Below are 23,699 nucleotides of genomic sequence, written 5' to 3'. Positions count from 1 at the left end.
AGGAGCTAGAGAAAGTAGCCAAGGAGCTAAAGGGATCTGCAACCCTATAGGCGGAACAACATAATGAACTAACCAGTATCCCGGAGCTCTTGACTCTAGCTGCATATGTATCAAAAGATGACCTAGTCGGTCATCACTGGAAAGAGAGGCCCATTGGACATGCCAACTTTATATGCCCTAGTACAGGGTAACGCCAGGGCCAAAAAGGGGGAGTGGGTGGGTAGGGGAGTGGGGGTGGTTGGGTATGGGGGAGTTTTGGTATAGCATTGGAAATGTAAATGAGCTAAATACCTAATAAAAAATGGAAAAAAAAAGAAAAGAGGAGGGGAGGGGAGGGGAGGGGAGGGGAGAAGGGAAGGGAAGGGAAGGGAAGGGAAAGGAAGGGAAGGGAAGGGAAGGGAAGGGAAAGGAAAGGAAAAGAGAAAAGAAAAGAAACGAAAAGAAAAGAAAAGAAAAGAAAAGAAAAGAAAAGAAAAGAAGAGGGGAGGGGAGGGGAGGGGAGGGGAGGGAAGGGGAGGGGAGGGGAGGGGAGAAGGGAAGGGGAGGGGAGGGGAGAAGGGAAGGGAAGGGAAGGTTAGGGGAAAGGAAAAGGAAAGGAAAGGAAAGGAAAGGAAAGGAAAGAAAAGAAAAGAAAAGAAAAGAAAAGAAAAGAAAAGAAAAGAAAAGAAAAGAAAAGAAAAGAAAAGAAAAGTTGTGATCTTCTGAAAATGTCCAGGGGACCAGGTGCCTTTGCTACGGCTTAATCTAAAGGCAAGGCACCTTCTATGACTTGGAGAGAGGGCAGTGAGCAATGGTAAACTTTGCCATGCTTGGTTTTTTAATAAACTGTTGGTCTGGCTAGACAAGCCATTACTCTGAGGTATTTAATAAGACTGGTAGTATACTAGTCAGCTTTCTGAGACATTAATAAGATGTTGAAAATAATTAAGCTATAAGGAGAAAAGGTGACATTTGGATTATGGTTCTGGCAGTTTCAATTATGTCCAAGAGGCCAATTATTTGGGGGCAGTGATGATTAAGTATAATATGTTAGGAGCATGTGGTGGTGCACCAGCAGCTATGAAGCAGAGAAGGGAAACATGCTTGAATCACTGAATCTATTTAAGGCTCTAATCACAATGGCCTAAAGCCTTTAACACTTGGGCCACCAAGGATCTAATAAAGTTTGATGTGCATTTATACTTCTAAGACTCTTTGGTGATACAATGGCAGGATTTTTCCTTTTAGTCATTAGAGACCTTATCAATAAAAGATGTGACACTGGACAAATAATTTAGTTAGATCCTTATTTCTGTCTAAAGGAATTGAGATAAGTCAAAATTCATTTTTTGTGTTGGACTTTATAAAATATCTAAGAATGTTAAATTATTACTATTCTGTACCCTCTGCTAGGCAAACTTCTTGATACAAGGATTAATGTGAATTTTTAATACTTGAGACATAGAGATCATCTCTTCATAACTATGTTAGAAAGCCTACCAAAATTAATTTTGTCAAATGCATCCAATTGGTAAGGGGCAATACAGGTTAAAGTTTACTGAGTTCCCTCATTATGTATCTGTAAAACTGTATTGCAATGTTAGAAAGGAAACTAACAATTATATTTGATCAAATTTCAGACCTAAAGTAACATAACATATGTTTCTATGACATTCTCTCTCTCTCTCTCTCTCTCTCTCTCTCTCTCTCTCTCTCTCTCTCACACACACACACACACACACACACACACTTCTGGAATGCAAAGGTCATGCCTTCAGTCTTCAAGTTGAGGTACTTCATGTACATCTTAAGTCTAGAATGTTGTAACTAACACATGTTTACTTTTTTCTTCTCTTTCTCTGTCTCCTACCTTCCTTATCTTTCCATGTCTTAGACATAAAAAATTGGCACGGCCTTGGCTTTCATCCACTTTAAACTCTACTACACTAACTATCATGAAAAATTACTTGCTCCCCAAGGTTTCTATAACAGGCTATTAGGGAAGAAGAAAGATACAAAAAAAAAAAAAAACCCTCATTCTACATTGGTATTATATTTACTGTGCTCAAGGCTAATCTATGAACATTAAAAAAACAAAAAACATAAAACGACAAAAAAAACCCTACATTTTGATTTCTGAGTTTGATTTTTTCTCAAGAAACCTCAACTCAACTTAATAATGTAGTGCAATGTATTCTTGTATGAAATAACTCAGTAAAAATATCAAATAATTTTTGGCGAACAAATAATCTTTTTTATTTTTGTTTACAAAACACAATATTTATTGACTCAGGTGTTCACCTATCTCATTTAAACACTCAGGTCTTATCTCAATTAAACACTGAACCTGATTTCTTTTTATTAGATATGCAGAAGAAATTTGAGACACATACACATAGACACTAGTATGTATTGGTGTTTTTACTAGTTAATGCCTGTCTGTACTACTTATTATAAAGTATATAAATTAAATATATTTTACTCTAATTTATTTTTTTCTGGTGCAGAGTTTCTATATTTCTTTTTTTTTAAACTGGATATTTTCTTTATTTACCTTTCAAATGTTTTCCCCTTTCCATGTCTCCCCTTCAGAAACTCCTATCCTATCTCCTTTCCCCCTCCCTCTATGAGGGTGCTCCCCAACCCACCCACCCACTCTTGCCTTCTTGCCCTGCCATTCCCCTACACTGGGACATTGGGCACCCTCAGGCCCAAGGGCCATTCTTCCCAATGATGTCCAACAAGGCCATCCTCTGTCACATGTGTAACAGGAGCCATGGGTCCCTCCATGTGTACTATTTGGTTGGTGTCCCATTCCCCAGGAGCTCCGGGGGGTCTGGCTGGTTGACACTACTGTTCTCCCCATGGGGTTGCAAACCCCCTCAGCTCCTTCAGTAACTTTTCCAACTCCTCCATCTGGGACCCTGCACTGAGTCCAATGGTAGCTATGAGCATCTGCCTCTGTATTTGTCAGGCTCTGGCAAAACCTTTTAGGAGACAGCCATACCGGGCTCCAATCAGCAAGCACTTCCAGGCATCCACAATAACATCTGGGGTTGGTGACAGAATATTGGATAGATCCCCAGATGGGACAGTTTCTAGATGGCCTTTCCTTAAATCTCTTATCCACATTTTGTCTCCATATTTCCTCCTGTGAGTATTTTGCTTCCCCTTCTAAGAAGCACAGAATCATCCACCCTTTGGTCTCTGAATTGTATATGGGGTATTCTGAATTTTGGGGCTACTACCTACTTATCAGTGAGTACATACTGGGTGTGTTCTTTTGTGACTGAGTTATCTCACTCAGGATGATATTTTCAAGTTCTGTCCATTTGTCTGTGAATTTCACGAAGCACTGTTTTTAATAGCTGATTCCACTGGGTAAATGTATCACATTTTCTGTATCCATTCATCCATTAAGATACATCTGAGTTGTTTCTAGATTCTGGGTATTATAAATAGAGCTGCTATGAACATAGTGGAGCATGTATCATTCTTACAAGATAGGGCATCTTCTGTGTATATGCCCAAAAGTGGTATAGCTGGGTACTCAGATAGTACTATGTACAATTTTCTGAGAAACCACCAGACTGATTTCCAGAGTGGTTGTACCAGCTTGCAAATCGCACCATCCAGAAATGGAAGAGTATTCCTTTTTCTCCACATTCTCACTAGCATTTGCTTTCATTTTAGATTTGATTTACAACTTAGACATTCTGACTGGTGTGAAGTGAAATATTAAGGCCATTTTGATTTGCATTTCCCTGATAACTAAGGATGTTGAATATTTCTACAGGTGCTTCTCAGCCATTTGAGTTTCCTCAGTTGAGAATTCTTTGATTAGCTCTATTCCTCATTTTTTAAAACATATGGTTATTTGTTTCTCTGGAGTCTAACTTCTTGAGTTCTTTGTTTTATTGGATACTGGCCCCCTATCAGATGTAGGTTTGCTAAAGATCTTTTCCCTATCTTCTGGTTGCCGTTTTGTCCTATTGACAGTGTCCTTTGCTTTACAGAAGCTTTGAAATTTTATCACGTCCAATTTGTTGATTCTTGATCTTAAAGCATAAGCCCTTGGTGTTCTGTTCAAGAAAATTTCCCCTATTCCTAAGTGTTCCAGGCTTTCCCCCACTTTCTCTTCTATTAGATTCAGTATATCTGATTTTAAGTAGAGGTCATTGATCTACTTGGACTTGAGCTTTGTAAAGGAAGATATGAATGGATCAATTTCCATTCTTCTACATGTTGATGACCAGTTGAAATAGCAACATTTGTTATTGTTGCTAATAGCATCAATGCTGTCTTTTTTCCCCCACTGGAAAGTTTAGCTCCTTTATCAAAGATCAAGTGACCATAGATGTGTGGATTCATTTCTGGATCTTCAATTCTGTTCCATTGATCTTCCTGCCTGTCTCTGTACCAATATTATACAGTTTTTAATCACTATTGATTTGTAGTACAGTTTGATGTCAGGGATAGCGATTCTCCAAAATGTTCTTTTATTGTTGAGAATAGTTTTCACTATCTTGAGTTTTCTAAATGAATTTGAGAATTGCTCTGTCGAACTCTATGAAGAATTATGTTGGAATATTGATGGAAATTGCATTAAATCTGTAGATTGCTTTCTGCAACATCTCCATTTTTACTATATTAATCATGCCAATCCACCAGCATGGGAGATCTCTCCATCTTCTGAGATCTTCTATTTCTTTCTTCAGAGACTTGAAGTTCTTGTCATTCAGATCTTTCACTTGTTTGGTTAGAGCCACACCAAGATAGTTTATGTTGTTTGTGACTATTGTGAAAGGTGTCATTTCCCTAATTTCTTTCTCAACCCATTTATCTTTTGAGTATATGAAGTCTACTGAGTTCTTTGAATTAATTTTATATCCGGACATATTGCTGAAGTTGTTTATAAGGATTAGGATTTTTCTGGTGAAATTTTTGGGGTCACTTAAGTATACTATATCATCTGCAAATAGTGATATTTTGACTTCTTCCTTTCTAATTTGTATCCTTTGACCTCCTTTTGTTGTCTAATTGCTCTAACTAGAACTTCAAGTACTCTACTGAATTAATAGGGAAATAGTGGGCAGCCTTGTCTATTACCTGATTTAGTGTGATTGCTTCAAGTTTCTCTCCTTTCAGTTTGATGTTGGCTACTGGTTTGCAGTATATTGCTTTTACTATGTATAGGTATGGGCCTTTAATTTCTGAACTTTCCAAGAACTTTAGCATGAAGGGATATTGAATTTTGTCCGATGATTTTTCACCATCTATGGTAATATTCATGTAGTTTTTTTTCTCTTAGTTTTTCATGTAGTGGATTATATTGATATATTTCTGTATATTGAACCATCCCTGCATCCCTTACTTGGTCCTGGTAAATGATCATTTTTATGTGCTCTTGGTTTGGTTTTCAAGAATTTTATTGAGTATTTTTGCATTGAAATTCATCAGGGAAATTGGTCTAAAGTTCTCTTTCTTTGCTGGGTCTTTGTGTGGTTTTTGTATCAGTGTAACTGTGACTTCATAGAAGGAATTCTGTAGTGTTCCTTCAGTTTTTCTTTTTTTTTTTTTTTAATTAGATATTTTCTTTATTTACATTTCAAATGTTACTTCCTTTCTGGGTTTCCCCTCCAAAAAACCTCCTATCCCTGCCTTCTGTTTCTCTTTTGTGGAATAGTTTAAATTGTATTGTCTTCTTTGAAGGTCTGACAGAATGCTGCCCTAAGGTCATCTGGCCCTGGGCATTTTTTTTTTTTTTTTTGATGGGAGACATTTAATGCCTGCTTGGATATCTTTAAGGGTTATAGGACTGTTTAGATGGCTTATCTTATACTAATTTAAAATTGATGTTTGGTATCTGTCTAGAAAATTGTCCATTACATCCAGATTTTCCAGTTTCATTATTTTTTATCAGGCTTTGTAGTACGATCTGATGATTATTTTGAATTTCCCCAGTTTCTGTTGTTATATCTACGTTTTCATTTCTGATTTTGTTAATTTGGATATTGTCTCTATACCCTCTGGTTACTCTGACTAAGATTTTATCTATCTTGTTGATTTTCTCAAAGAACCAGCTCTTGGTTTTGTTGTTTCTTTGTATAGTTCTTTTTGTTTCTACTTGGTTAATTTCAGTCCTGAGTTTGATTATTTCATGTTGTCTACTCCTCTTCAGTGTATTTTTCTTCTTTTTGTTCTAGAGCTTTCAGGGGTGCTCTTAAGCTGCTAGTGTATGCTCTCTCCAGTTTCATTTTGGAGGCACTCAGAGAGTTTTCCTCTTAGTACTGCTTTAATTGTGTCCTATAAGTTTGGGTATGTTGCGTCTTCATTTTCATTACACTCAAAAAAGTCTTTAACGTCTTTATTTCTTTCTTCACCAAGTTATCATTGAGTAGGGCGTTGTTCAGCTTCCATGGGCTTTCGTTTTATATTGAAGACCAGCCATATTCTGTGGTGATCTGATGCAAGGGATTATTATTTAATCTTCTGGTATTTGTTGAGGCCTGTTTTGTGACCAATTATATGGTCAGTTTTTTAGAAGGTACCATGTAGTGCGGAAAAGAAAGCATATTCTTTTGTTTAAGGACGAAATATTCCACAGATATCTGTTAAATCTATTTGTCCCAAAACTTCTGTTTGTTTTACTGTGTCTCTCTTTAGCTTGCATTTCCATGATCTGTCCATTGATAAGAGTAGGGTGTTGAAGTCTCCCACTACTACTGTATGTGGTACAATGTATGTTCTTTGAGCTTTCATAAAGTTTATTTTATGAATATGGGTGCCCTTACATTTGGAGCATAGACTTTCAGAATTTAGAGTTCATCTTGACAGATTTTCCTTTGATGAGCATGAAGTGTTCTTCGTTATATTTTTTGTTAACTTTTGGTTAAAAGTTGATTTTATTCGATATTAGTTTGGCTACTCCAGCTTGTTTCTTGGGACCATTGGCTTGAAAAAAATGTTTTCCAGCCTTTTACTCTGAGGTAGAGTCTCTCTTTGGCACTGAGGTATGTTTCCTGTTTGCTGTCAAATGCTGCATCCGTCCCGCTTATGTATCCAGTGTGTTGTTAGTCTATGTCTTTTTCCTGGGGAAATGAGTCTTTTGATGATATGAGCTACTTAAGGAATAGTGGATATTGCTTCCTATTAGTTTTGTTGTTAAAGGTGGAATTGTTTGTGTGGCTATCTTCTTTTAGGTTTGTTGAAAACAGGTTACTTTCTTGCTTTTCCTAGGGTGTAGTTTTCCTACTTTTGTTGCAGTTTTCTGTCTATTATCCTTTGTATGTCTATATCTGTGGAAGGATATTGTGTAAATTTGGTTTGTCATGGAATATCTTGGTTTTTCCTTCTATGGTAATTGAGAGTTTTGGTGTTTATAGTAGCCTAGGCTGGCATTTGTTTTCTTTTAAGGTCTATATGATATCTGCTCAGGATCTCCTAGCTTTCATAGTCTCTGGTGAGAAGTATGGTGTAATTTTTATAGGTCTGAATTTATATATTACTTGACCTTTTCCCCTTACTGCTTTTAATATTCTTTTTTTTTGTTTTGTTTTGTGCATTTGGTGTTTTGAATATTATGTGACAGGAGGAATTTCCTTGCTGGTGCATTATATTTGGAGTTCTTGTATGTTCATGGGCATCTTTTTCTTTAGGTTAGGAAAGTTTTCTATAATTTTGTTGAAGATATTTACTGGCCCTTTAAGTTGGGAATCTTCACTCTCTTCTACACCTGTTATCCTTGAAATTGGTCTTCTCATGTATTGCGTCCTGCTCGACCGGCAAGAAAGATGCAACAAACCAGAATCTTCCGCAGCATGAGCTTTATTGCTTGCTTCTCAGGAAGATCCCGAACCGGGAAAAGAGCGCTGCTTTTATAACCCGCAGCGTGACGTTTCAGCACCTGATATGGCGTGACAGCTCCTGATTTGTTGCTTGCCCATCACCCCACTATTACACACCGAGAATGGGAGTGACTAGGAGTGAATTCAATCTTGCACCTGCGTACAAGGCTTGTTTACTAGTTAGGCACAGCGGAGGCCCGCGCCATCTTATAATGGCGATTGCTCGCAGCACGTACCGGCTCTCCACACTCATGTGTCCTGGATTTCCGGGATATTTTGAGTTAGGAACTTTTTGCATCTTGCATTTTCTTTGACTGTTATGTCAATACTTTTTAAGGTATCTTCTACCCCTGAGATTCTCTCTTCTATCTCTTGTATTCTGTTAGTGATGCATGCATCTAAGACTCGTGATCTCTTTCCTAGGTTTTCTGTCTCCCTTTGTGGTTTCTTTATTGTTTGTATTTCCATTTTTAGATCCTGGATGTTTTTGTTCAATTTCTTGACCTGTTTGGCTGTGCTTTCCTGTAATTCTTTAAGGAATTTTTGTGTTTCCTCTTTTAGTGTTTCTGACTGTTTAACTGTGTTCTCCTCTATTTCTTTAAGGGAGTTATTTATGTCCTTTTTAAAGCCCTCTACGATTATCATGAGATGTGATTTTAAATCAGATCCTTACTTTTCTGGTGTGTTGGGGGTATTTAGGGCTTGCTGTGGTGGGTAAACTGGGTTCTGATGATGCCAAGAAGCCTTGGTTTCTGTTGCTTATGTTCTTGCCATTTGCCTCTTGCCATCTGGTTATCTTTGGTGTTAGGTGCTCTTGTTGTCTCTGACTATGGCGTGTCCCTTCTGCAAACTTGTGTGTCAGTACTGGTGGGAGACCAGTTCCCTCTGGGAGTAATTTGGGTATAGAGAGCTGTGGCACAGGGATAGCTCTGGGCAAAGTTGGAAGCTAGGATTCTGTCCTGGGCTGCTCCATTGGTCCATCTTGGGCCAGACATTTGAGCAGAAGTGGTGGTTTTATCTGTGCTCACAGGTGTGTCTGCATTCCTGGGTGACCAGATCTCTTCCAGTGTATTTGGTTTGGAGTACTGTGGCACAGGGTCAGCTCCAGATGCAGATGGAACTTACTCTAATTTATAACATCATATCAAACTAATATAAATGTTAACATGTATATATATATATATTATAAATTTATTCAGCTTATATATGAATTTTTCAATTATGTCAATAACTAGATTGAAAAAATGCCAAGAACTATTGACAATATGTTATTGACAATGATTTTTATTCTGACAACTTCAGATTCTTCTACTTCCCTAGTTGCTTTAGAACTTCTCACATTATTGTGACTAATCTTTATAGTGAAGATTTCACTAATTTTAAAATCTTATAATTTGAAATCTAAATATGGATGCTTACCATATCATGAAATACCTATACAGCACCTGAAATTCCATGATGAATAGAAAATATTGTGTAAACTATGTTATATAATAAAAGTATTAGAGAATGAAGCAAACAAATAATGTTATAGATATGTGAAATATGCACAATTAGGTAATAAAAATTCATTGTCTTCCTTGTCAACTGAAAAACTCCAAAACTTTGAAAACATCAATAGCATAAGGACAAAAGAGAGCATCTACTTGCTTTCTGATATGGTTGTTTGATAAAGCAGATATCTTTAGGGAAATAGTTCATTTTAACACTTCACAACATGAAGCCAGAACATTTTATTCTACCCCAAAGTAAAGTTCTTTGAAACAGTCCCAACACAACATAAGTACACCACATCAACTGCTACATTAATGGGTGTGGATCACAGAGACAGAGCAGTTAATTGAAAGATACAGATCCCACACATGAATACCTCCATGATGATGGGTATTCATGAAAGACAGAAATTGAGAATTTCTGATGGCCAAAACTGCAACCAGTTTTATAGCAAAATGACTTTATGAATGGCTGTTAGTGTTATTACAGAACAAGCTGTGACTCCATATTGCATAAAGAAAACTGTGTAAAAAGAGTTAGGAAGAGAATATATGTAATCTTCAAGTTGAATAATTCCAAATTGTTTTCATGGGTAATCCTTACTCAAGTAAAGTAAACTTAAGGAATGTACATATGATTCCCTTGTGAATTTTATCAAATACAAGTTCTGTTAAACAGTTCTTTCCTGAAGCCTGTAATTTTTTATTCTCTCTAGTTCATAGGTGTTGTACAAACAGAACATGAAGCTTTATCTTCAAATAATTTTTCCTGAGACTGTATTTTTCATAGTTTTTCTTCTTACTAATTTATTGTTTCATCTATTACACCTCAGGTGTTATAAAAATTAAAATGTTCCCTCCTTCCTCTTCTTTTAGCTCCCCACCCCCATGCACCATCACCCTCTCCTCTATTCACTCTCTTCTGTTTTGCTTCAGAAAAGGCCTCCCATGGATATGAAGCAAATATGGCATATTACGTTGAAATAAGATTAAGCACCACTCCTCATGCTAAGGCTGGAGTATACAACCCCGTAGGAGGACAAGAGTTCCAATAACAGGCTCCATTCTTCCACAAAGACACTTGTTCAACCAGCCTCATATGGAATAGCCAGAAATTGGAAATTTATGACTAGATGTCCTAGAAATTTCAACCTAGATGCCCTGCAACTACAGAATGAATCAAGAAAACCTGTCACATCTTCACAATGGAGTATTACTCAGCTTTTAAAAACAATGACATCATAAAATTCATGGGGAATGATTGGAACTAGAAAAAAAGTAATCCTGATTGAGGTAACCTTCACCCAGAATGACAAACTTGGTGTGTACTCACTTATAACTGGGTATTAACAAAGTAAAGGATAATCATGTTACAATCCACAGACCTCAGAGAGGCTAAATACCTTACTCTTTTCTTTGAATTATCTATGCTTCAATTCAATCTATCAGTCAAGTTAATATTATTGGTTTCAATTCCAGGCATAGATATTTCTTCATGAATCATTGCAGTCCCATCTCACTTTTAGGTAATCTTTTAAACAGCAGCTATGTAGTGTATAACTATGAGCGAAACATCTTCAGATGAAAATGAAAGTTGCAGCAGGATATATGCACTCAGATCTATGATGTATCTTGACAACTTTTAACTTGGATCTTGGCTTAGTTTTGAGCAGAGACTGACAGAGTGGCAATCAGATTGAATTATAATAACTAGCATAGAAGTATTGTGATGATGTGTCAGTTAACCAGGCAAGTCATTACATCTATTTTCACTCAAGACTGAACATAACATTTGAGTGCACTTTCCAAAGGTAAAAACTGAATCTGTGAGACCATTTGATTCATATATCATGTAAGTTAATCTATTTTTCCTATCTGTGGCTTTGAAATGAAATGAATGCAAATGACTCAATACAGTAATTATGTTTTTTTCATTATACTTTGCATAAATGTGTGGACATAGTGGACATATGGGTCTCAGTCAGAGGTCAAGTTGCTTCATCAAATGATTCCTGGGGATCAGATTCCGGTCAACGGAGGTCAACAGGCTTCGGTTCAGCCACCCTTCCTTTATTCATTTATTTATCAAAACAACATATCAAGATGTACAGAAATCATCTGTAATTTCAAAATTTAATGTGTTGAAATTCATTTTTTTCTTATTTTTGATATTTAACAGACACCCCAAAGTTAAATACGACAGGGTGTAAGAAACCACATTCTAAAATAAGAGCTGTTTTTACTGCTACATATAAAGATGGTAGTTAATATAACCTAACATCTTATGACCAGTGTTTACACCACCGTTATCACCACAACGTTGCTAAGAGAGGACCAAATGCTCATTCAGGAATCTTAGCTAAGATATCCAAAACACATCTCTAGAGTACACACAAAACTTAATTCTTAACAATTTAAATTTATTTTTTAGACCATTTTGTGCCAAAAGATAGGGTTTTTTTTTTCTTTCAGAAAAATCCTAATTCCAAAACAATGAGAACTACTATTAACTCTAGTGCATTGATTGTATGACAAGTGTCATATGATACGTACATTTCTATCATCAACAACTTATATGAGTGGAGAATTGAAATTAGGAAACTAAATGTGTTTTCTGAATATTCACAATTTCTCTCTATCGTTCACAATATTTAATCAATTTATCTGTCTCCGAAGCTTATTCATTGAGCTCTGCATCTCATGGTGATTATTACTATTATTTAGTTTATGTTCTAATGCACAATGTGAAGGTTCAGAGGAAACAAGTTAGAACCTGGATGCAATTAAAACTAGAATGTAGAATTCCAAAGTATGTGTGATCTCTACTAACTTATTTCATTAGCGTTGTCATTACAAATATCAGAAGCATAGTTATATGATGTAGAGCTGTTGCATTTCACTCCTGGAACATAGCGAACTCTCCTTTTCTGGCGAGTGACTCTTAAAATTGTTATTCAAGTTCCCCTTTTGCCTATAATGTAGTTTTTTAGTTTCATGTCTTGTCCTGGAATTATGCTTTATATTATTAACCAATTTTATAAAGCCAAAAAGAATGTGGCCCTGGACTGTCATAAAATAGAGAGATTATGCACGTGCCACATGTAGGATGTATATGAATTTTTATATAAGTAGATTGCAAATAATTTAAAATCTAAGCTAAATGTTTAAAACCATATGTAAAAATACAAAAATACAAAACTACTTACGTTTAGTGCTTCAATATTAGTAGTTAAATACATAAATGTTCATTACAAATATGGTAAATCTTTCTGTATCCTTTACCAAAATACGCAATACAATTTTATCCCACCTTTAGTCTTTTATGTTCACAACTACTTATTGTTTTTATGCCTAGATTCAGCGCAAGATAATCACTTATTTCCATATACCTAAAACTCAAGAATTTCCCTGTATATTCTATTTATTGTATATTCACAAGAATTACTTTATTTATTATTGGTTTTTCTGTCTTTTATGTCTTTTTAAATTCAGTTTTTACATGCATCATCCTTTTTAAAAAATTGACTGTTGCTGTCAAATACAGAAATATTTTTCTCATATAGAATTCTATAGATTGTAAGTTTTGACTTTTGATAAAAATATTCTTCTGTGGTTTCCTTCTTTCTCACAATTTAAATATTAAAATATGCTGATATAATTTAGAGAATGTCTTTGCATCAAATGTCCTCACAAGTAAATATACATTTTATAAATGCATTTAAAAAGTGTTAGTGGATATTACCTAAAGGCAAGAATTAAGGATTTCAAATGTAAACTATCAACAGCTGGCAAAATCATGCCTTTGCCAGAGCATAAGACAAATAATAGCTGCTCTGGACACTTTGAAGCAGCCCCATATCCCATACCTGGGATTAAAGCAAAACCATATTTACATAATATTTCTGTGTTTTTAAAGAGACCAGAATTCCCATTACTGATGTGCACATATTTAAAAGATAAAATAAAGTTCAATGTGATGGGGTTTCAAAGAATATTGCAGAGCTCATATACTACATTGCTCTCTTAAAATCCCAGCTCTAGAGGGGAAGTAAAAATTACCAACACCATTACCAAAAAATAGTTAATAAATTGCCTATTTTTCTCTATTTTGCAATTTATTAGATTTGCATATCTAAGTAACAGGGTATATCGATAAGAGTACCAAATGGTTAATTGTCATAATTACTTTAAGTATTTTACCTGTTTTTCAATTTTAATGTATTGCTATTTAAATAAGCAAAGCACATGTATTCAAATTAAATCTGGATTACAAAATATATAATAATTTCCATGGACTGGCCTCAGTTGGTCCCTCAAATCATGGGAGAATCAGGGTCCCAGTACAATTGGGCAGGGAGTCGGCAAAAAGTGACAAACAGACACAGACACAAGGGAGTGTTGTACCTAAATGTAATTTCTCAAAGTGAGCACCAGATTTATAATACAGAATAAAAACAAGAAAGTTAGGTGATACAACAGCCAAGATACATCGAGATGCATAATGGTTCGTTACACACAACAAAGAAAATGCATACATAAAAAGCTAGCAGGAGCCAGGCAGTGTTTACAACTGAGATAGGTACAGACCTATCTAAAATCAGCTATTCACAGGAGCTAGGTGAAATGTCTGATGCAATGCTAGTCTATTGTTAAACCCACAACCAGGGGTTCCTTAGTAAATACCTAATTATGCTATTCCTCTGGGCCGGGGGAATTCTGTTCTACTGACCCTTTCATGAATAATACAACACTTCTGTTCCTCCTAAAACCACAACCCACCTTCTTTCTACTATTATGTAATGTAGAAATCCATGTCTGTAATGAGAATTCTAAGTTTACTATTTTGAACTATCCCTGAGAATGCTAGCTCCTATCTGGCAAACTGAAATGCCTGATTACTAACTGCCAACACTGGGGCATTTCATCTGGATGAATAACATTCTTACAAAACTCCAAGCCCAGGGTCAGCTCAATGACTGCCTAGGACATCGGTCAAGGCCAGGAAGTAGAGTTCAATTTGATTTAGATATTAGTAAAATCATTTCTTGGAGGCATCTATAATAAAACAATACTGAAAGAAAGCACACAGATCCATACACTGACTAACGCAGGGACAGGTTTGAAGCATTCGTGCCAAGGTTCCAGGAGACTGAGTTTCCATGAAACTCTGCCTCAGGGCTGTGTCCAAGCCTCCAGGCCTGTCACGAAGTCTTTACTGGAGTGGGTGTGGCAAATAATAACTTCACATTCCATTCCTGTTTATTTTATTCACTTTCATCTTTCTCTTAGGATATGGGAGGAATATGACCAAAATATATTTAAATTTAAAATTTGTTTTAAATAATAAGAAGCTGGCCTTAACATTAAGAGATAAGGGCCCACAAAAAATCCTGAGTTCATTTTGTATTGGTTAAAAACTTCTGGGCATTTGTACTACCATTAAAAGTATCAGTGACTGTTAAGACTCACAAGTGTTACGGAGACTTTAAAAATATAGTAGGAAATATATGTAGAAAATGGAAAATACCAACAAAATCTTCCAAATTTTGTAGGTGAGGACATGTCAAGTTAGTCCACCCAGTCAAAAGTATTACAGTTAGGGAAAGACAAATTTGAAGCTGCATCTGGACTGAATTACAGTTTTTTTTATCCTTTGCATTATTTTAAAGTTCTTATTAACTGTCCACAGGGTATTAAGATAAATATTTATGGTGCAAAGCAAAAGAAAGAAAATGTTAAAATTTTATTAAAAAAATGCCTTGAATTTACTAGAGTTGAAGATACATTGCTTGGGTTTCTTAAACAGTTCATGAATGAATGACTTCTTGCATTAAAATTCATCTTTAGTCCAAAGTTAGCATTTATATGAAAATGTTTAAATTAACAGAAAGCTCCATATTGGAATCAGTTTAGTTAAAGCCATTACCTTATAGTGAGTCTGCTGTACCAACACCAATAGGCAGGTTGTGTCTTACCTCCTTAACTGACTTTTAGCCATAGGACTAGAACCTATGACAAACTCTTAAATAAATGAGTGAAATGAGAGAGAGAGAGAGAGAGAGAGAGAGAGAGAGAGAGAGAGAGAGAGAGAGAGAGAGAGGGAATCACAAGACTGGAACAAATGCACAGAAATTTAAAGTATTTTTGAGTTTAAGTTGTAGGAATTAGATACAAGATTACGTCCCAGTTTTGTGCTTACTATTCTTGTCCAACCGCTTTGCTGTGATCAGTATGGACAGTGAGCTTGCTTTCTGCTTTTGTAGAATATCTGCTTTTAGGTAGAATATCCTATCATCTGCCTCTGTTTTGTCCATGCACACAGGATCCCTTTAGGCTATTGTTAGGTGCAGGAGAGGAGTAGAGTTCTGTCTCAACTGTTTTCTTTGTAAAAGGAAGCAGAGAAAGGAAGTTATCTTTACGAAATGCTTCTGGGTACCTTGGCCTCCAAGGAACCTGCTGAGTGGCGATTCATGTGCCACAAAGAAAAATGGAAAATGACACAAAACTTAGAAAATGTCAAAATGTTGTATAAGCAGAATATCTACGTTGCCAGCAAAGAATCCAAAGCCGACAAATATTGAAGCAAATGGTATAATGTGAGACAGTGAGTAAAACTAGTAGCTGATTCTTAAGACACAAGAAATATAATATATATGTTACAGCAAACGCAATGTATACTTATAAATATATGTATGCTATATAAATATATAGTCTGTATATTGTAAATATATGCAAAATTCATATTCCTATATACTATAATAGAATACATTTAATTTTAAAGCCTATGCTCTGACACTTTGTTACTTTTTATGTGTCAACTCACTGAATAGAAAACAGTTTCAGAATTAAGTAGCATATGTGACACAAATCTGAGTAGCATCTTAAAATAAAATAAATTTGAACATATTATGCATTAATTATTCTAATTATTAGCATCATGGAAGTGTAGAAAAGGGCCTTTGAGTGTTACCAATTAAAATAATCATTTTCTAAATATAATGAACACAATTTCAAAAGTGCTTAGGTACAAAAAGAATAAGTTTAGACTAGATTTACTGCACAATATTTTGTGTCCTGAAATCATTAGTAGAATCTGTATAAAGCTTATCTTTTTAACTATGAAAAGTGTAGCATCTAGGTGTATGTAGGATATATAATGAATAATATTGACCTGTATATGAAATAATATGAAAAAGCTAGTATTGGTAAAATACTGTACAGATTGGCAGTTTATTTTCTTCTTCTTTTACAATATCATTACTAGAAATAAAACAATAACTTTAACTTCATACATATATACATATGACTAAAATGAACTTTCATTTTTTTTAAAGTTTTTTGTTATAAAACATTACAGCTCCTGTTTGATACTAAGGCAAATATATATATATATATATATATATTAGTAAAATTGTGTATCCTTTAGATGTTTCAAGATTAGAAATACAACTTAATTTCTAGGGAAGTTTATACCAATGAAACACATTTTAAATCTTAGATTTAGAACAGGCAGCCTTTACCTAAAAGTTGATTGTTAAAATATCTCTGAGGGACAGTCAGGCTTGTTTTAAACTCTTGAAGTGCTTAAAAGAACTTATAGAAAATAAAAGCAGAGCTAAAGTGTTCATCATTCAAGACAAGGATCAAAAGTACCATTGAAAGTCTACATTTACCTGTCAGCTGTCTATCTAGGTCTTCTTTGGTGAAAATGTTGACTAAAGTTTGACATTCTATAATTACTGCCATTACTTATACTCAGGCAATAAAAACGGAATGTTCAAATTTTAAAGCTTCACTGTAGTCATTGAAGGTAATAATAGTAATAAATTGTCAAGCTTGAATTATGATCTTCTTCCCAAATAAAAGCAATCATAGCCTCAAGAGAGAATGGATCTCCCTAATCTTCAGTAACAAAGCATTTCAGGGAAATTCACATCACTTAGCTCTAAAAGCAGAGACACCTTCCAGGCGAAATGGCTCTTACAGTACTCCCTGGAAAGCCTCAATTCTGGACCTCATCGAGTTGATATAATCTTCTGGGGTCTGGAGATTTAGAGTGCACTGTGGAACCGCTGTTTTTCTTGGCCTAGAAAATTGGCTAAATAGACAACATGTTCAGGTGTCAGTAATGAAGAGAGATTGGATTTTTAAAAGAGATAAACTGGTTTCTGAGAAAAAGTAATGGTTCTCTTTTCAGAGATGGAGGTGGCTGATATTGTTCTTGTCAGTGGAATAACTGAAGTAACTTCTAAGAACTAGGTTTTCTAGTGAGCTCTATCACTATGAATTTAGAACTTTCAAACTTGCTTCAGAGAGTTTGTTCTACTTTGCATGTAATGTAGATGGTTTATCCTTAATGAGGAAGTTTAAAAAGAACCTTCACATTCCTATATACTATTAACATTTTCAAATATCAAGTGTATGAAATAAATATATTTAATAAACCATATCACATATCACACACAGGTGTGTGTGTGTGTGTGTGTGTGTGTGTGTCTGTGTAAAGAAAGCACCTATTGTCACCTATTTCAAAAATAAACTGTTAGCATATTTTAATATCTAGGGACATTAACTCAGTATTACAAAAATAGGGTCATATTGCCATCATTGGTGTTTTACTATGGCCCTGATAACTTATCTAGGATACCAATGCAATTGTTTATAGTAGCTAATTAAAATTCTGTAGTAAAGTTTATCATATGTTAGGCCCCTACATGTCCAGCATGACTTAACAAAGGACCAATCTCAAAATAAGTACCTTATGCTCTAAAATTTACTACTTATCAAGATAAAACATTCCCATGTGTAACCAGACATTGTCTTGACAAAATGACCCATGTGGTAAGATACCATTACCTGCAATTAAGGAATATCCACACTTTCTCATGGATGTATATTTGATATTAAAAGCTTGTCTAAAACTCCTTTCATTAAATTTTAGTATAGTCTCCTCTTATTCATTTATTGTAAATTCTCAAACTATTGCCTATGTAACCAATCTTCTAAACACTGTTTTGAGTGACAGTAATTTATTGAACAAGGTACTTTTTGGTGAGTATATGAGTTGTTTGTTTTTCAAATTTCCTTATCATATCTCTTTTAACAAGCATAAGAATAAATCTTCATAAAATTTTTTCTGAGTTATCTGAAATATATTGATATGGTATTATATATTGTTAATCTAGATATACTAACAAGAAATCATGTAGAAGTCTGAGGCAAGTATTTAATTTTATCTTTAAATGTTATAATTTAAAATGCATATTGTCATTCTAAGTTCTTGAATGATTATAAAATATGAATATATTTTATGATCTCCATCTCTGTATTCACTAATTAGTAATTTGTTATCTTTGCCTATTCTTGTATTGAGTATTCATGTTTCTCTTACTGTTTGCAAGAATTTCTACCTGGATAAAGATAGCATCCCTTACTTAATTTTAGTTTTCATACATTTTTTTGTTATTTATCATCTATTCTATCTTTATTATATGTTCTTCTTTTCTTTTGGAAAATTCCTACCAGCTTATTTCCATGCTGTTACTGTTATTACCTAAGAAAAGGGACTGTGAAGATAATTGTTTTTTACATAATTGCAGGATACTCATGTATTTATCTGAAAAATAATGGATAAATCTATGGGGGTGTTTCCAGGTAAACTGACTTTTTAAATTGGCAAGTTCAATAAAACACACATTTCTCCCCAAAGCAATTAAACATATGCTCAGGTTCTAAGTATATAAACAGAGTAAGCAAGCAGAGAAAGACTACACCCCTTCTACAATTGGCTGGGTTGAAACAGTCATCAGTTATCCCTTTACAGAAACAACTGACCTCACTCATCCTTGAGGTTTGATGTTACACTGTGATACATTACTTTGTTCCTGCTTCAAGCTGTAGGGAGAAGATCAAGGGAGTTTTCATCTTCCACAAGGACATTGCTGATTTTTCACTATATAATGACAATCTCTCACATTCTAAATTATGTAAGTGAGTCTAACTGGCTTTGACCCCATTTCTAGTGGAGATTTCCTCCTCAGTGGAAGTGGTTTCCCCATCTCCAATAAAAGATGGTTTCTTACTTCCCTTGGGAATGGTACCTCCACTTACTTATAAAAGTCAAGGACCAGGATAACTGCTGCAAGATAAAGTGACTTCAATATATGACAGAGAAGTTGCACCCATACAATCTCAACAATATGGCCAACCAAGACCGGCATATTGAGATAGCAAAACAGATGGGGAAATCTTAAAGGACTTGCCACTAAATGAGGAATTGAAAGAAAGAGAATCAGATTTCTTTAAGGAAAGGTTCCTGATAGAATATATGACTCCTCATAATCTAAGTCTGCTATGGCTAAATTCTCTGCTTCTTCGGATATATGATTCACAGTCTTGAACATTTAAATTTTAGAAGACAATGAGGCTGTTTTGGACCCATTATGATGCCACTCATAAGAGGACTTCAACACAAGCATTTGAGATTTTGCAGCAAAATGCACGCATCCTCCATACAGACAAAAAGGGGGGGGGAGAGCAACTTACTTTTTTGAAAAACAGCTGCGTTTTCAGTTCATCCTTATGGGCTGATTCCCCATTCACCTTCTTTGCTTCTTTTACTCATGTTAGATATTTCAGTGTAGAGTCCATGGCATTGTTAGATCCATTCCTAGGAATTTGATAATTTTTATTCCATTATAAATGTTCCTATGTTACTTATTATTTTTCTGATGTATATAAATACACCATTGTTTTACATAAAGACATTGTAATTATTATTATATCCATAAATGATCTCATGTGATAAAAGATTTTATTATAATTTCAAGTCAAATTACTTTGGGTTTTGGAAACTGGTCCGTTTCTAAAATAAGAATCGGGTTTTTTCTGCATGAATAGAATGTGTCAAAATACTTGCTAAACAGTAGGAAACGTAACTGTAAGAAAAAAATTCTATAAAATGATCAATCATAGTACTTGATTAAATTATTCCATAATCTGGGAGCTATTTGTACTTAATTTATAATTTATAAGTATGTTATTACTGAGAATGAAGTATTAAACACAAAATGCAACACATACTGATTAGATGATCTATGATTGCATCCTGAAAATAATCTCACAAAATAAGACAGTAAAATAAAGTTTATGGAAACATATTTTGAATAATACAACATTAAAACATTTGAGATATAAATGTTCTAATATTTAAATATGTTTTTTCAATATGTCAGTACAATTAGATCTTATTCTTCTAGAACATTTTATAGTATTTAATCTTCACATTTAAAATGCTTAAAACATTCAAATGTATTCCTGGTGGTTAATTTTTGATGTATGCTTTATCTCTGATATGACATTTTTCTACAGCAAATAGCTGCTCAATTGCCACCCATATTTCCTCCTACCATTATTTCAATGACAGACATTACCCAGTATTCAACACAGTGTATCTCTCTAAACCCAAACATAGCACTATGTTCATCTTCACTAGACTTCTAGGAAGTTGGTACCAATTTACCAAATTGAAAAGCTAAACAAAGCTTAATTCCTCTGATTCAACTGGAATTCAATACCTTCAGTGAAATCACAGTGTTTTCAGTTTAACCTTTAAAGAATTTATTTATTTATTTTTATCCTAAACTCTCCCCCTCAGGATCCCCCCATAACAGAGTTTCCCCGCACTCCCACCTTCTCATTACTCTGAGGATTAGGCCACCTTGGCCATCCTCTGGCACATCAAGTCTCTTCAGAATTATACACATTCTCTCCCACTGATGCAGGACAAAGGTAGCCCTCTGCTACATATGTGCCAGGGCCTTGTTGCAGACTCTATATGCTCTTTGGTTGGTGAAGAAGTCTCTAAGAGCTCACAGTTGTCCAGATTAGTTAACACTGTTGGTCTACTTGTGGGTTTCCTATTCTCTTCAGGGCCTTCAATGCTTCCCCCAACTCTTCCATACCTCTGTCCAATGTAAGGCTGTGGGTATCTACATGTGTTTCAGTCAGTTGCTAGAAAGAGACTTTAAGAGGACAGTTATGCTAGACATAACTGCATATTATTCATAATATCAGGGATTGGTGCTTGCTCATGGGATGGGTTTAAAGTTGGGTTGGTTATTGGTTAGCCTTTCCTTCAGTCTCTACTCCATTTATGTCCCTGAATTTCTTTTAGTCAGAACATATTTTGGGTCTAAAATTTGTGGGTGTGTTAGTATTCTTATCACAACACTGGGGGTACTGCCTGGCTACAGTAGTAGTCTATTTAGTTTCCATGTTCCCTCTGTTGGGCGTCTGGGCAAAGGTTACCCACACTGACTCCTGAAGTCTCCATCATCCCAGGTCTCTGGGACTTCCTAGAGAACTGTCCCTCCCTGCTCCCCATAACTGAAGATAGACTCACCTGGCCTTCATGGTCTCTCTTATGTCTCTTTCCACACCTGATCATGTCCCACGCTCCCACATTCGCCTTCCATTTCCCACCCAAGTCCTTTGGTCCCTCTGCTTTCCATGACTATTTTGCTCTGCTTATAAGTGGGATTCAACCATCCTCACTCAGATCTTTCTTCCTTCTTGTTTAACTTCTTTGCTTCTATGTGTTATATCATAGGTGTTCTATATATTATGGCTCATATTCACTTGCCAGTGAGTATATACTATGCATGTCCTACTGTGTCTGAGTTATCTCACTCATAATGATGTTTTCTCCTTCCATCTACTTATATGCAAAATTCATGATATCCTCATTTTTAATTGCTGAATAATATTCCATTGTGTAAATGAACCATGTTTTCTGTACCATTTCTTCATTGAAGGTCATCTGGGTTGTTTCCAGTTTCTGGCTATTATAAGTAAGAGTGCTATATCCCTGTGATATAGTGGGCAATCATTTGGGTATTTGTCCAGGAGCAGTATAGCTGGGACTTCAGGTAGAACTATCCTCAATTTACTGAGAAAATTCCAGATTAACTTCCCAAATAGTTGTACAATATTGCAATCCAACCAACAGTGGAGCAGTGTTCATTTTTCTCCACATTCTCACCAATATGTTCTGTTACCCAAGTTTTTGATCTTAGCCATTCTGATTGGTGTAATGTGGAATTTCATGTCTGTTCAATTTGTATTTCCCTGATGACAACGGACTTTGAACATTTCTTTAAGTGCTTCTCGGCCATTTGAGATACCTCTGTTGTGAACTCCCTGTTTAGGCCTATACTCCATTTTTAATTGGGTGATTGGATTTTTTTTTGAACATTAGTTTCTTGAGTTCTTTATATATTTTGAATATTATCCCTCTAACTGATATGGGGTTAGTGAAGTAATTTTTTTTCCAATCTCTATGTTGCCTATTTGTCCAATTGACAATTGTCCTTTGCATTACAGTAGCTTTACAGCTTCATTAGGACTAATTTATCAATTCTTGATTTTACAGCCTGAGCCATTGGAGTTTAGTTTAGGAACCCCACCAACCCACCATGCCAATAACTTCAAGGCTCATTCTCACTTTCTCTTCTTTTAGATTTAGTATATCTGGTTTTATGTTGAGGTCCTGATCCACTTGAACTTGAGCTTTGTAAAAATAAATATGGATTTATTTTCATTTTTCTACATACAGACTTTCTGTTAGACCAGCACTATTTGCTGAAGATGTTTTCTTTTTTTCAATTGTGAATTTTTGGTTTCTTTGTCAAAGATCAAGTGTCCATAAATATGTGGGTTTACTTGTGGGTCTTCAGTTCTTTTCCATTAATAGGCCTTTCTGTCTCTGTACCATGCAGGTTTTATCACTATTGCTCTGTGGTACATCTTGAGGTCAAGGATAGTGATTCCTATAGTTCTTTTACTGCTAAGAACTGATCTTGCTATCCTGGGTTTTTTGGTTTTCCATATAAAATTGACAATTGCTCTTTCCATGTCTATGAGAATATATTTTGTAATTTTGATGGGGATTGCATGAATCTGTAGATTGTTTTTGGTAGGATGGCCATTTTTACTGTTAATCCTACCAATCCATGAGCTTGGGAGACTTCTCTGTTTTCTGAGATCTTTTTTTGATTTCTTTCTGAGAGACTTGAAATTTTGTCATACAGAACTTCCACTTGTTTGGTTAGAGTTACACCTAGAGATTTTATATTATTTATAACTATTGTAAAGGGAGTTGTTTCCCTAATTCACTTCTTGGCCCATTTGTTATTTGTATAAAGAAAGCTACTGATTTATTTGAGTTAATTTTAGACCTAGCCACATTGCTGAGGTGGTTTATCAGCTATAGAAGTTCTCTGGTAGAATACTTATGCTATCATATCATCTGCAAATAGTGATAACTTGACTTTTTTCTTTGCCAATTTGTATCCAATTTGATCATCATTTGTAGTCTTAT

General features: G+C 35.1%; 1 long non-coding RNA gene across 2 annotated transcripts in view; it reads right to left on the bottom strand.

The window, feature by feature from the left end:
* Gm35822 overlaps positions 1–19,982 on the bottom strand; it is a 74,630-nt gene extending 54,648 nt beyond the window's left edge. Inside the window, exons 1-2 of one of the 2 annotated variants that reach the window (XR_377341.2) lie at positions 19,865–19,982; positions 17,304–17,417 (exon numbers count right to left, since the gene is read on the bottom strand). This is a non-coding gene — a long non-coding RNA (predicted gene, 35822). Of the gene's footprint in view, positions 1–17,303; positions 17,418–19,153; positions 19,201–19,864 lie in introns of those variants that run through there. The other variant, XR_377342.2, reaches the window with a different exon arrangement.
* Positions 19,983–23,699: the final 3,717 nt, after the last annotated feature.

Source organism: Mus musculus, chromosome 6 (assembly GCF_000001635.26).
Source record: "Mus musculus strain C57BL/6J chromosome 6, GRCm38.p6 C57BL/6J".
Lineage (NCBI taxonomy): Eukaryota > Metazoa > Chordata > Mammalia > Rodentia > Muridae > Mus > Mus musculus.
The sequence above is the reverse complement of the archived record's forward strand: the minus strand, read 5'-3'. Positions and strand labels throughout refer to the sequence as shown.